Consider the following 13,305-nt stretch of genomic DNA (forward strand, 5'->3'; position numbering starts at 1 on the left):
TTTTAAAAACACTAAATAGATTGTAAATTCCTTGAGGTCAGTGTCATGTTTCATACGTCTTATCTCCTGTTTCTAGCATAACTTTTATATGTGGTCTTCTCGTCTCTCAGTTAACCCAGTAAAAGCACAAGTGATTCAGAACTAGAAGAGCCATTGAGGATAATCCCAACATTAGCCAAACTCTCCTAAATCTCAAAACAAAGGAAGGGGATTGAGGCAATTTACACACCAAGAGGACTGTTCATAATCCTGCTCAGGAAGATTATGGGGGCAAAGTCTTGAGTACGTAAGAGTAGAAGGGAGGCCAATCAAGACTGAGAACCATGCAGGGGGCAGGCTAGCCAAAGGGAAGATTTCAAACTCAAATGTTCTGCTTATCTGTTGCTACATAACAAATCATCCTAAAATTTAATGACTTAAAAACCACAGCAATTGTTTTACTATCTCTCGTGATTTCTGTGGGTCAGGAATTTGAGTAGGGGTTGGCTGGGCAGTGGTGGCTGGGGATCAAGTCTTACATGGTTGCAGTCAACTGGCTAGAGCTGAAACAGTGGAGATCTAAGAGTTTGGGGCTGGCAAGGCATCTCAGTTTCTTCATGGAGTCACAGGGTCTTTCCATGGGCCTCCTTGCTTGGACTGATTTCAGGTTGCTCCCAGCATGGTGACCATGTAAACCAGACTGTTTACACAGTGGCTGAAAATTTCTAGGATGAATGTGATGGAGATTTCGCCTTGGAAGTCAGAGTGCTATTTCTGTGACAAGTCTGCCTAGTGTCAGATGAAGAGGACATGGAAATTACTCTTCAATGGGAGAAGTGTCAAAGTCGCTTTATAAGATGATCACATGGGGTGGGCAGTATTGTTTTGCCCATTTTGGGAAATATAATTGTGACACCAAGTCTGGGTTCTTCTACCTTACTTCCTTCCAAGGAGTCTTATTGGAAGACTTAAGACCCCATGTTTTTTTGTTTATTTGTAACTTTAACCACTTTTATGTTGAGGATGCTTCCCCAAAAGGAACTTCTTACTTAGCTCCCCTTCCTGATATGTGGTGATGTGTGTAAAGGGTTTGTCTAATGTCTAAACGGTTTAGAAAATGGAGGTTGTAAGCTGTACCTCCTTAGAGAGAAACTTTACAGTATAATATGAACAAACTGCTCCATTTCAGCAGTTCAGAAGAGTTATCAGTATGACATCACATGTTGTATTAGTTTTTATTGATGTGGATCAAGTTACTCTAAGTTTAGCGGCTTAGAACAACACCCAGTTGTCATCTCATAGTTTCTGTGGGTCAGGAGTCTGGCATGTTTTAGCTGGGTCCTCTGCTCATAGTGTCACAGACTTAAACCAAAGTGTCAGCTGGCTTGTCCTCATCTGGAGGCTCAGCTATGGGAAGGTCCAGTTCCAAGCTCCCTCAGGTTGTTGGCAGAGTTCATTTCCTTGCAGTTGTATAATTGAGATCCCCATATTCTTGCTAGCTGTTAGCCGGAAACTGCTCTCAGCAACTGGAGGTTACTCAGGAGTCCTTTGCCATATAGACCATAGGCTATTTAAACATGGCAGCCTACCTCTTCAAGGCCAGCAGCAGAATCTCTTTCATACTTCAAATCTCTGACTTTTAAGGTGGGCCTTGTCTCTTTTAAGAGCTTACATAATTAAGCCAAGCCCATCCAGGATAAGTTCCCTTTTGATTAACTCAAAGTCAACAAATCTGGAACCTTAATTACATCTGCAAAATTCCCTTCATCTTTGTCATATAACATAAGCTAATCTTGGAAGTGAAATCCATCCTACTCACAGGTCCCACCACACTCAAGGGCAGGGGATCATACAGGACGTATACTCTGGGGGATGGGAATCTTAGGGACCATCTCAGAATTCTGCCTACTACACTTGATCTTGGGAGAACTTCTGGCTGGTGGGTGACTTATACCAATCAGGTTAAAGATTTTTCAATCAGGAAGGGAATGTTGGGCCCAATAAAGGAAGCTGGAAGGGTAAACTAGAGGGGGAAAACCCTCCAGCCTCCTTAGCTTATGGTGCGGGTCATGTGTAACACAGCTCACCTTAGAACTGTGTTTATAACTCCCATTTAATAACTAACAGAAAAGAAGTTATTTTAAAAAAAGCAGTTAAGATACTTCCCTGGCAGTCCAGTGGTTAAGACTCTGTGCTCCCAAAGCAGGGGGCACGGGTTCAAACCCTGCTCAGGGAGCTAAATCCCACATGCCACATGGTATGGCCAAAATAAATAAATAAATAAAATTTAAAAAATAAAAGCAATTAATAATGAGATAAAGAAAAAAAGATAGAAATAAATGAAAAATTAAAACTGTAGTAAAAGACAAGGTTAAAATAGGGTAACCATAAAGTTAAAAGTGATAAAGAGAAACAAAAAATGGAATTGATAACAAAAAGTTTAAATGAAATAAAAGAAAGAGGTATAAAATAGTAAGAAAAGACAAAACACATTCAAAACAATTAAACTGTGGCAAATCAGTTCAAGTTAAAGACCAAATGATTAAAAGGACCAAATGAGTTTTAAAAGCAAAAATGATGGAAGTAAACAAAATGTAAGAAACAAAGAAGTAAGGATCCCATGGTAAATGGGTCTAAATATGGAGCAGTGACACATTTAAAAATTTAGTTAGCAATCTTATGCTTTCTAAGTCAACCAGAATTCTTCAAGCTGAAGCAACCATAAAATCCAACATACCTATGTGAGTGTCTTTCTCAACCAGGGTTCCTTGTCTAAACTCCAGAACACAGAAAATTGAGTAATGATTTTCTCAATTCTCCCAAGGATGGTACACAACTAGTACCATTTAAATGCAAAGGAGAGAAGTTAATTCATTGCACACAGTGGGTGCCTAGAGCATTAGGGCTTAATTCTTTCACCAAACTGGCTAATCTATGTCAAAAAGTATGCAAATGAGAAAGGATAAGTCTATTAGGCATAGAGTTCTGTGATGCTTTTTTTAAAAAATTTATTTATTTAATTTATTTATTATTTTTGGCTGCGTTGGGTCTTCGTTGCTGCGTGGGCTTTCTCTAGCTGTGGTGAGCGGGGGCTACTGTTCGTTGTGGTGCACAGGCTTCTCATTGTGGTGGCTTCTCTTGTTGCAGAGCACAGGCTCTAGGCACACAGGCTTCAGTAGTTGTGGCTCGCAGGCTCTAGAGCACAGGCTCAGTAGTGGTGGCGCACGGGCTTAGTTGCTCCGCGGCATGTGGGATCTTCCTGGACAAGGGGTGGAACCCCGTGTCTCCTGCATTGGCAGGCAGATTCTTAACCACTGCGCCACCAGGGAAGCCCCTATCTTTGAGTTTTTAATGAGTGCAAGATTCCTGGAACACCACCCTGTTACCTTACCATCAATCGGAAGAAAGTCTGCCCACAGTGGAAGATAATGAAGACTCTGAACCCCTCCTCAAATGATTAACTGTGATCAACTTTTCATTTCTCCCTTTAAAAACTCTCATGGTCAAGCAGAATCTTCAGAGTTCATTCTTGGACACAAGTCCTCCTTCTCTCCAGGTTGCTGACCTCCTGAATAAAGCAACTTTTCCTTCCAACCAACACTTGTCTCTCAAGTATTGGCTTTGGAGCAGCGAGTGGCTGAACCTGAGTTTGGGAACAAAGGGACTCCTACAAATGCTTAGTTAGCTTTCCTCAACTCTGGAACTTAGTACCTACCAGAAGGTAACTATGGGTACAACTTACTGATTTCTGCTTGACTTCTTAACTGCATGAACATGTTTGATCATTCTTCCCTTGAAACACTTATTTCCTTATTGTATTAGTTATCTGTTGTCATGTAATAAATTACTCCAAAACTTTAGTTACCTAAAACAACATATATTTATTATTTCATGCTTTCTGTAGGTCAGGAATTCCAGAGCATCTTAGCTGGGTGGTTTTGTTCAAAGCCTCTCATGTAGCTGTGGTTGGGATGTTGGCCAAGGCTGCAATCATCTGAAGACTTGGCTAGGGCTGGGGATCCACCAAGATGGCTCATACACTTGGCTTTTGGCAGGAGACCCCAGTTCCTCTCTGGTTCTCAGCTGGAAGCCTCAGTCCTTCGTCATGTGGATGTCTCCATAAGCTGTTTGTGTGTCCTTACAACATGGCATAAAGAAAGAAAGGAAGGAGGAATTTGTAGTCCTTTGATGACCTCACCTCCGAATTCACACACTGTCACTTCCACTTTATTCTATTTCTTAGAAGTGAGTCAATAAGTCTAGCCCACACTCAAGGGTATAAGGATTAAACTCCACCTTTTATTTTTAAATTTTTATTTATTTATTTTTGGCCACACTGCACAGCATGTGGGATTCGGCATGTGGGATGGGGATTTTAGTTCCCCGACCAGGGATCAAACTTGCACCCCCTGCAATGGAAGCACGGAATCCCAACCACTGGACGGCCAGGGAAGTTCCTAAACTCCACCTTTTAAAGGGAGGAGTATAATAAGGGAGGAATAAAACTTTCTTCCTTTACCCTCTTAGGTTGATTGCCTGGGGCCCTGAAAATTAGACTGACAAAAGGCATTAACAAGAGAAAGACAGAGTTTATTAATGTTTGCAGAGCTCGTACATGCAGGAAAAACAGTGATGAGTAACTCAAAGGGGTGGTTAGAACTTGGGCTTGTTTTCTGTTTTAACAAAAAACAATAAATTTGTAGAGAAGTGACAAGACAAAGGAAAAGGGTTTCAAGCTTCCAAGAATGGCAAACTGTGGGAAGATAAATATATGCAGAAAATTAATGGAAGAAAGTGTTATTTTAGTGAGGTTTGTTATATAGAGTCCTCTCAGTGCCGTCTCTGGGCTGATAAGAGTCTCCGGTAATTAAGGGTTCAAGCCTGCTTTTAGGCAAATAGTGGGGGAGGACAGAGGGCTTTTTTTCTTTTTTTTTTTGGTGTTTGCTGTTTCTCAGTTGTCTTTAGCTCAGCATAATCTTTTTTTTTTTTTTTTTTTTTAAAGCACTTTTCTTTCTTATAGCTACTTTATTTATTTATTTAATTTTTTATTTTTTTTGGCTGTGTTGGGTCTTCGGTTCATGCGAGGGCTTTCTCTAGTTGAGGCAAGTGGGGGCCACTCTTCATCGCGGTGCGGGGACCGCTCTTCATCGCGGTGCGCGGGCCTTTCACTATCGCGGCCCCTCCCGTCGCGGGGCACAGGCTCCAGACGCGCAGGCTCAGTAGTTGTGGCTCACGGGCCCAGCTGCTCCGTGGCATGTGGGATCTTCCCAGACCAGGGCTCGAACCCGTGTCCCCTGCATTAGCAGGCGGATTCTCAACCACTGCGCCACCAGGGAAGCCCTAGCTCAGCATAATCTTTATGCCAAAGTGGCATATTTTGGGGTGACATATTCTGATTCCTTACAGTATCAAAGAATTTGTGGACATGTTTTAAAACTGTCATACTTGTCTTCTGCAGCAAGACAACTCTCCTGGTTGTCTCCCTATGTCTCTGGCTGCTCACTCTCAATGACCTTCTATGGTTCCGTGTATTATTCCTGTTCCTTGAATGCTGGGTTTCTCGGGTCTACTCTACCAGAGTAGGGTCACCCCACTCTAACTTATATTGCCCTCTTCAGACCCTTCTCCGGGACTTCAAATACATGCCCACCTGCCCTCTGGCTGTTTCTGCTTAGATGTCTCAGGGGTAGCTTAAACTCATCTCACCCTGTTTTTTTCATCCCCACACCTGGCTTTTCTCTTGTGTTCTCTATCTTGTAAATGACAGATATCCCTATCTGGTCAGTTCCTGGAGTCTGAAAGTTAGAAGTGATCCCTGCTCATCCTCCCTCATCTCCCACATCCAATTAGTCAACGATTAGTATACTTCCTAAAGTTGTCTCAAATCTATCTTCTTGGCTCCATCTCCATTGCTACTACTCAGTTTAAGCTATCATTATGTCCTGCCTGAAATTCCACAATAACCTCCTGCGGTAGGCAGAACAAAGGCCCCCAAAGATGTCCATGTCCTAATCCCCAGAACCTGTGAATGTGCCACCTTACATGACAAAAGGGACTTTGCAAATGTGACTAAATTAGGATCTTGAGATGGGAAGATTATCCTGGATTATCTGAGTGACCCCAAAGTATTCACAAGGGTCTGTATAAGAGAGAGGCAGGAAGATCAGACATGGAGAAAAGATGTGACAATGGAAGCAGAGATTGGCATGATACCCTCTGAATATGGAAGAAGCGGCCACAACCCAAAGAATGCAGGTAGCCTCTGGAAGCTGAAAAAGAAAAGGAAACGTATTTTCTACTCGAACCTCCAGATGGAGCCATCCCTGCCAACATCTTAACTTTAGCCCAGTGAGTCTGACTTCGGACTTCTGACCTCCAGAACTGTAAGATAATAGAGTCGTGTTGCTTTAAGCCACCAGATTTGTGGTAATTTGTTACAGCAGCGGTAGGAAGTGAATACACATCCTATTCCTGCCTCCAGCCTCGCTGTACTCCAGTCTATTCTCCACACCACCCCAAACACAGATATCATCTGTCCACATCCCCATTCAAAACACTTCCATGACTTCTCTGCATCTTTAGGATAAACTCCAAGCTCCTTATAAGACGCTATCTCCAGCCCCTCAGCAGTTTATGCCCCATAAATTCATATAATAAATTTATATCATCATGCTCTCTCCCTATTAGACTGAATGCTGTCTCTGTTTAGGACCTGTTTTCCTCTGCTCTCTCACCTAAATCCTCCAAGTCAGTTCCCAGCTTAGACATCACTTCCTCAGTGATGGTCCCTGCCCCCATCATGTGTTTAGATCCTCTGTTGGAGACATTACTGTAATTTCCCTATCACATCCCTGACCCACTTTACTGCTATGACTTGTGAACTTAGAGACTGCACATCTGTCTTGTTTACCACTCTGTGTCCAGCACCTTGCAGGATGGCTGGCACATACTGGTGTGCAGTGACTACATAAATGAGTGAGTAGTGGGTCCAGGGAGACTTAGTGGAGGTGGTGGTGAGGAGCTCCAGGACTCCTCATCTCCCCTTAGAAAACTGGGAAGAAAAGCGCATGGGGGAGAGAAATCTGGAGCTGACTGGAGAGCAGGTGGGAGTCTGAATTGCCCTCATTTCTCTTCCTGCTCAGCCTGGTGGGGAAGATGCTGGGAAGGGGAACAGGGCGTCACTGCCCTCCTGCTACAATTAGCCGAGACTTTCATTCTCCCTCTACAAAGAGGAGAGAGCAAATCAAAGGAAGATAAAAGTGCACATCCCACAAAGGACATCGAGATGAGTGGGGAAGGAAGGGAGGGTGGTGGGAGAGAGAGGCAGAGGCAGAGAGAAAGCCCTGCGGCCCAAACAAAAGCCTAAAACCAGCCGATCCCAAGGATCAGACAGTGGAGACACAAGGACAGGAAGAGAACAGGCTGCATGGGGATCAGCAGCGCCGTCAAGCCAAGGAGGAGAGGGAGTGAAGGAAGATAAAACGCCTACGTGAATAGCCAGGGACGAGGGTGGGGAGGGGCCCCGAACGGAGTCGGGACAAAAGCATGAAAAGACAAGATTGCCACCATCCCATGAGCCACTCCGTGCCCCGGGGAAAGCAAAGAGGGGGGAAAGCAAAGCGGGGTGGGAGACAAAGGCTAAGAGAGGAAGGCAGAAAGGAAGGGAGCACAGCACTGGTGGCAGGGCTGAAAGCACGGGGGGGACGTCGCAGTGCATCCTCCATGGAGCTAAGCCGAGGCTCTGAGGGGGAGAGGTAATCAGGGTCCTGGCCTGTATTTGCTGAGAGAAATCCCACCTGATTATGTTTCTTGTGTTTGAACAATATAGATATAGATGATATAGATATAGATATAGATATAATTTAAGAGATGAACAAAGAAAAGCAAGTCTTGAGCTTTCCAACAGGTATGTTTTCGTGTCTGGCTTCATTCTCTCAACATGATGTTGCATGTAGTGTAGATAAGCCATTGTCATTGCTGTATAATATTCCAGTGTGTAAATACACCACAGTTTACATATCCATTCTTCTGTCCTCTGGTAGAGGATTTTAATTCCGGTCCACAATCTTTTACCTGAAACCTTGGGGTCAGATGTGCTTCAGAATTTTAGAATTTTATAAAGTGCATACGTCCTTTGTTACACAACTCTCCATGCAGGGTCTGTAGTAGTCCCCTGTAATCAAACACATCAATGCTTCTGCAAGGAAATACATGAATATTCCTCCTAGAAATAGCTTCACTTCAGTTCAGGTTGGGTTTTGCCAACAAATGAGTTCCGGCCAGATCAGGTTATGCCTCCAAATAAGAGATGACAACCTTCTTGGTTTTCAGGGCTTTTTGAATTTCAGAACTGAGAACTGGTCATTGTGAACCTGTACTTTACTAGTTCCCAATAAAATTTGCTTTGGGAAACACTGGCAGAAAAATAAATAGGATACCACCCTACAGATATCAGCAAGAGTCAGGACAAAGGTCCAGTGATGTTTAAGCAGTAAGATGTAATTTAGAAGTGTTGTCAGGGTTGGCTAAATGCGGTTCAAACCCTGACTCTGTGTGGGAGGAGGGGAAGACTCCTGCTGGCGGTGTACATCTCTGACTGCCTTGGTCTGTTCAAACATTGTGAACCTTCTTTGTTTTTATGAAAGCTCCTCATCTTGTAAATTGTTGGTTATACTTTGTGTGCAATTTTAAAGCTCATTTTTTTCTTTTAACTTTTTAATCTGTTAGTCCTCTAGTTCTGTTTTACTTTTCTTGATCATTCCTCATCTCTGTTTTGTCCTTCATAATTTTATATTACATTATTTTATCTCATCTTACCTTCTCATTTTTATTGTTATTGTGCTATTTTTTTTGGTGATGGGGAAAAGACCCTTGGGGTTTGGAAGAGCAAGCAGTGATAATTTATCCCGTCCCTTGAAGCCAGATTGCTCTGTACTCAGGAAAATTTCTTTTCCTGAGGAGATTTCTAAGGGGTGGGGAGTCCTCAAAATTTGAACTCAAGCCTTAACCAAGAATTGGTCCTAGCATTTTTGAAGCCTTGGAAAACACCTGGTCTCAAAGCAAGAAGCTGTTCTAAGTGGTGGGGATTTATTTCTGGGCAGATATATCTTTGTTCTAGGAGACCAGACCCTGGGCTTCAATTAGCTGGCATAGGTGCCCTTCACTGTCCCCACATACAGGTACTCATCATCCTTTCACCTGCTGAGGATGCAGCAATATGTGTTTAATCTCTCCGCGAGTTGCCGGCGTTTCTCTTCCACAGGGCTGTGGAAAGCGTTGTTCCTGTAAATCAGAGATGAGTGAAGATGTGTCCCTTTCTAGCTATTGCTACATGGGGCACAGAGAGGAAGCTGCCAGAAGGAGGGCTGGGCATTATATTCTCCCCACCTGGCACAGATGCCCTTGGACAGCCAGACTGAGATAACCTTAGAGCCACCAGTGGGGAATGTTGAAGTCTTCTCATGGGGTTACGCCAGACTGAAGAACCCGACTCTGGGGAATGTATGAAATGGGGAGAGAGGCTGGTTAAACCCTTTCCTCAGAGCTAGGCCAAGTCCTAGACTAGCTCTTTTGTCCCAAAGGGGTGCACATTCTGTCAGTTACCCCAGGAAGGGGCAGATCCCAAGAGGGAGACCTGGGAAAAGGGGGCCTGAGAGTGCTTTGGGGCTTCAAGGATAAGATATCCTCCCACTCCAGGAAGGAGAAGGCAGGCCTGGGGAGCAGGGAAGGGGCTGAGAATGGGGCTGGGGGCACTCAGAGAATGTCCCTGCTCATATTGTGCGTTTCTCCGCATCCCACTGCCCCTCTGAGGGTCCCAAGCCTACATGCAGGTTTTGTCTGAACCGTCCCACCAGATTCCAGCTCAGCTGTGAGCGGTTAGGGAGCTGCCTGTGTCCTCACACAGGACAGAGCAGTAGAGGGAAGACCCACATCCCCAGCCCATCCTCCGGGCAGTGTCGTTGGGACAATGGGGGCTCCATGGGACTAGAGGCCATCAGCCTCAGGTCAGATGGCCACTGGAGAGCTGTGGGCTGAGTTGGGGGTTATTTTTAGTTCATTTCATTATTTAGTTGCACACTGCTTTTTACATCATTTTAATAATCTTTTTATTTCTTTTAATGTACTTTATTTTTTAATGAACTGCTATAATATTTTCTTTTCTCTTTGTTTTCTATTTCTTCAGCTTAATAAACTGAGTGCTGGGGACCCAGGCCTCAGAGGAGAGCTATGTGGCAACCCAAGCAAAGAAGGCTGGACGCTCTGCCCTCTCTGATTGGACCCCCAGTTCCCCTTACCAGTTGCATCTTGTCCCCAGTAGCCCCTCCTGACTCTTAAAAACTTCTACCTGTGGAATTCAGGAGCCCTCAGGTCAGAATTCCTCCCCAGGGTGATAATAATACCTATACTGATAATACCTCTGAACTAGGGAGATGATGGCAGCACTTACTATGTTTAAAATTAGAAAGGTAGTACGTGCTCATTATCAAGAAATGCAAATACAGAAGGGTATGAAACTAAAAAATGTATGTCCCCCAACTCCCCCAAATCCTGCTCCATACTCAGAGTAACTTTGCTAACATATATATGGAAATATATCTGTGGCATATGCACATGTCCATTTAAAATTTGGTAGGTAACGTCAAGTTGTGCCCTCAAAACCTCTAGGCCAATTTATATTCCTACCAACAGCTTATAAAAGGGCCCCTTTCTTTTGTCCACACCCTCACGAGCACAGCAGAGAGTCTAAACCAGACCTTTTGAAATTCTTTCTGTATCAGACTGCCCCTGCCCTGCACCCCTTTCTCAGGCTGTTTGGATTCAGGAAATGGGGTTGAGGTGAGTGCTTGTCCATTAATCTCAGGAGATACAATGTCCTTGGTTGGACAAAGCTCCTGCTCTGGCTCCACCCTCCAGGCAGGCTGTGTGCTGTCACCTTGAAGGTCCAGATCTGGAAGCACATGCCAAGGGGCTCCCTTTAGCTCAGCAGAAGCAGTAACTTACCTACTCAAGCAGGAGACCCCCAGGCATGCTTGAGAATGGGTGGGCGCCTATCTTCTTGTTCATGTGGGCAGACAACCCACTGAGCACCAAGTGTGAGTCATACTTGAAGGTCCATCTGGGTTTTTCCCAAAGCCTAACCCTCTCCCAGCGGGAGTGGGCAGAGCCTTCCCCTCCATACTCTCCCACCACGTCTGACAGCGTTGCATTGCTCTGGCGAACGTTCCCAGTAGCGTGTGTATGCCCAGCACTGGACTGTGGTTAGGATGCTGGGTCTCCCTGCCAGCCCGCCGCAGTGGGGTGCGCAGTAAGTGGGTGAGCAGGAAGGAGGTGGGTGTCAACACTGTCAGTTTCAGACGTACTCCATCTGCACGTGAGGGAGATGAATGAGAGGGCGGCCCAAACTAAGGTGTAGCTATCAGGTGGGACAAGGTGGCGGCAGAGCCAGAGATGAGGAGAGAGGAAAGTGGGCAGAGCTGGCTGGAACGAGGCCCTGATGTACCCCCAGACCTGGATACCAGCTGTCTCATCAAGGCCTAACGGCTGGTTGAAAGATGAGAACTAGTGGCCATCCCAGACAACTGATTTGATTACTTCCTCTCTGAGTTAACTGAATATGTATCTTTGACCTCAAAAAACAGCCCTGGGACTTCCCTGGCGGTACAGTGTTTAAGACTCTACCCTTCCACTGCAGGGGGCACGGGTTCAATCCCTGGTCAGGGAACTAAGATCCCGCATGCCGTGTGTGGCATGGTAAAAAAATAAACAAAACAAAACAAAAAAACAAAAAAATAAACTTAAGTTTCGTTACTTGGAAGTTAAGCCAGACTTCATCTTCTTCTCCTGCAGTGGTGTGGCTCTGTGCGACAGGAGCCCCCAGAGGGGGAGATGTTAGTGGGCTGTAGCCCATGGTGCTGGGTGCTCGGATAGATCATCTAGGGTCTGCCTGTTGTGGTGGATGAGGGGTCCCTGACAGGGCAAGAGGTCCCTTATATCCTTATACCCCTCGAATGGAACAAAATACCTCCTTTAAATAGAGGCAGTTTGAGTCAACAAGCATCCCTTTAGCTATAGACTGGCTTATCCCACACCCATTCAAATCCTCCTTTCCCCGGCCAGTCTCCACTCTAGAGGCTGAAAAACGAAAACCATCTTTTTATCTTCCGTAGCTGTAGGTGACTTTTGACAATGTCCTGGCCCATTAGACATAAGCAAAAACCTGTCTGTGTTTTGGGAAACCCTTGTTTTTTAATAAATGGGATAGGTATATCTGGCACCATTCTTTCCCTCTGCTGCCCACCTTGAATGGGGATATGATACCCAAAGCTATAGCAAACATATTGTGACTCTGAGAAAAAGGCCAAGAAAAATACAAGATGTTAACCCTAATATTATAGTGCTCTAATCCCATGCCAGCTACTGACAACCTCCAGTAAGCAAAATAAATCCCAATTTATTTAAGCCCTTATAAGTTAGCTTTTCTGTTTCTTGTTATTGAAAAGCATTCCTAAGTGATAAACTTGTTTATGGATGTTTCCAAAGGAAGGAGGCTTAAAGGAGCCCCTCAGCCTTTACAGTTGAACAGGGGCGATGAGTCAGCACAGCCCTCCATCTAGGAAGGGAAATATCCGGAAGGACCTCTCTCCAGCATGACCTGGACCTCCTAGCCCTGTTCAGGGGCCCCACGTTTGCCTCATCAACCCCCAGGTGAAGGGCCCTATATTGTTCACTCAGCGCAGGATAAATCTAGGCCCCTGGGCTGAATGCCAAAGAAGTGAAAGAGACAGCTTCACCCTCATGGTCCTTCTGCCCCTCTGTTCCCCGGGGATCCCACGTGTGCTCCTGAGACGTGAGCCAGGTCCTGGGCGTCACAGCCAGGTTGACACTGCAGCTGCTGTGGAGGCAGCTTTTGTCTGCCGTTCCCTCAACCCTCCTCCTGGGCATCCTGGGAGCACTGAGCCCCATGTCATGAGGGTTTCCAGACAAACTCTGGTGATCCGGGCAATGCAGAAAATAAAGAGCAAACCCAGGGATAAGCAGTGAAACAAGAGTCTTCACCGTGTTATCACTTTGCCACCTTTGTGAGGGGATGTTAATCCTCTAGTTAATCCTTACTAATGTTTCCTTCTCTCTCCTTCAAAGGTTCCTCTGCTTTTCCTTCTTGGCCTGCCCTCCAAGTATCCTCCATCCTCTATTCTTCTCACTATCATCCTTTATTCATTTTCATGGCTTCTAAATCTCCTGAAACCCTGGGTATCTTTCCCCAGCCCAGATGTCCTCCTAAGCTCCAGCCTCAAATGCCCAGCTAATTCTTGCACATCTGCACCT

This window comes from Balaenoptera ricei, chromosome 1, assembly GCF_028023285.1.
Source record: "Balaenoptera ricei isolate mBalRic1 chromosome 1, mBalRic1.hap2, whole genome shotgun sequence".
Taxonomy (NCBI): Eukaryota; Metazoa; Chordata; class Mammalia; order Artiodactyla; family Balaenopteridae; genus Balaenoptera; species Balaenoptera ricei.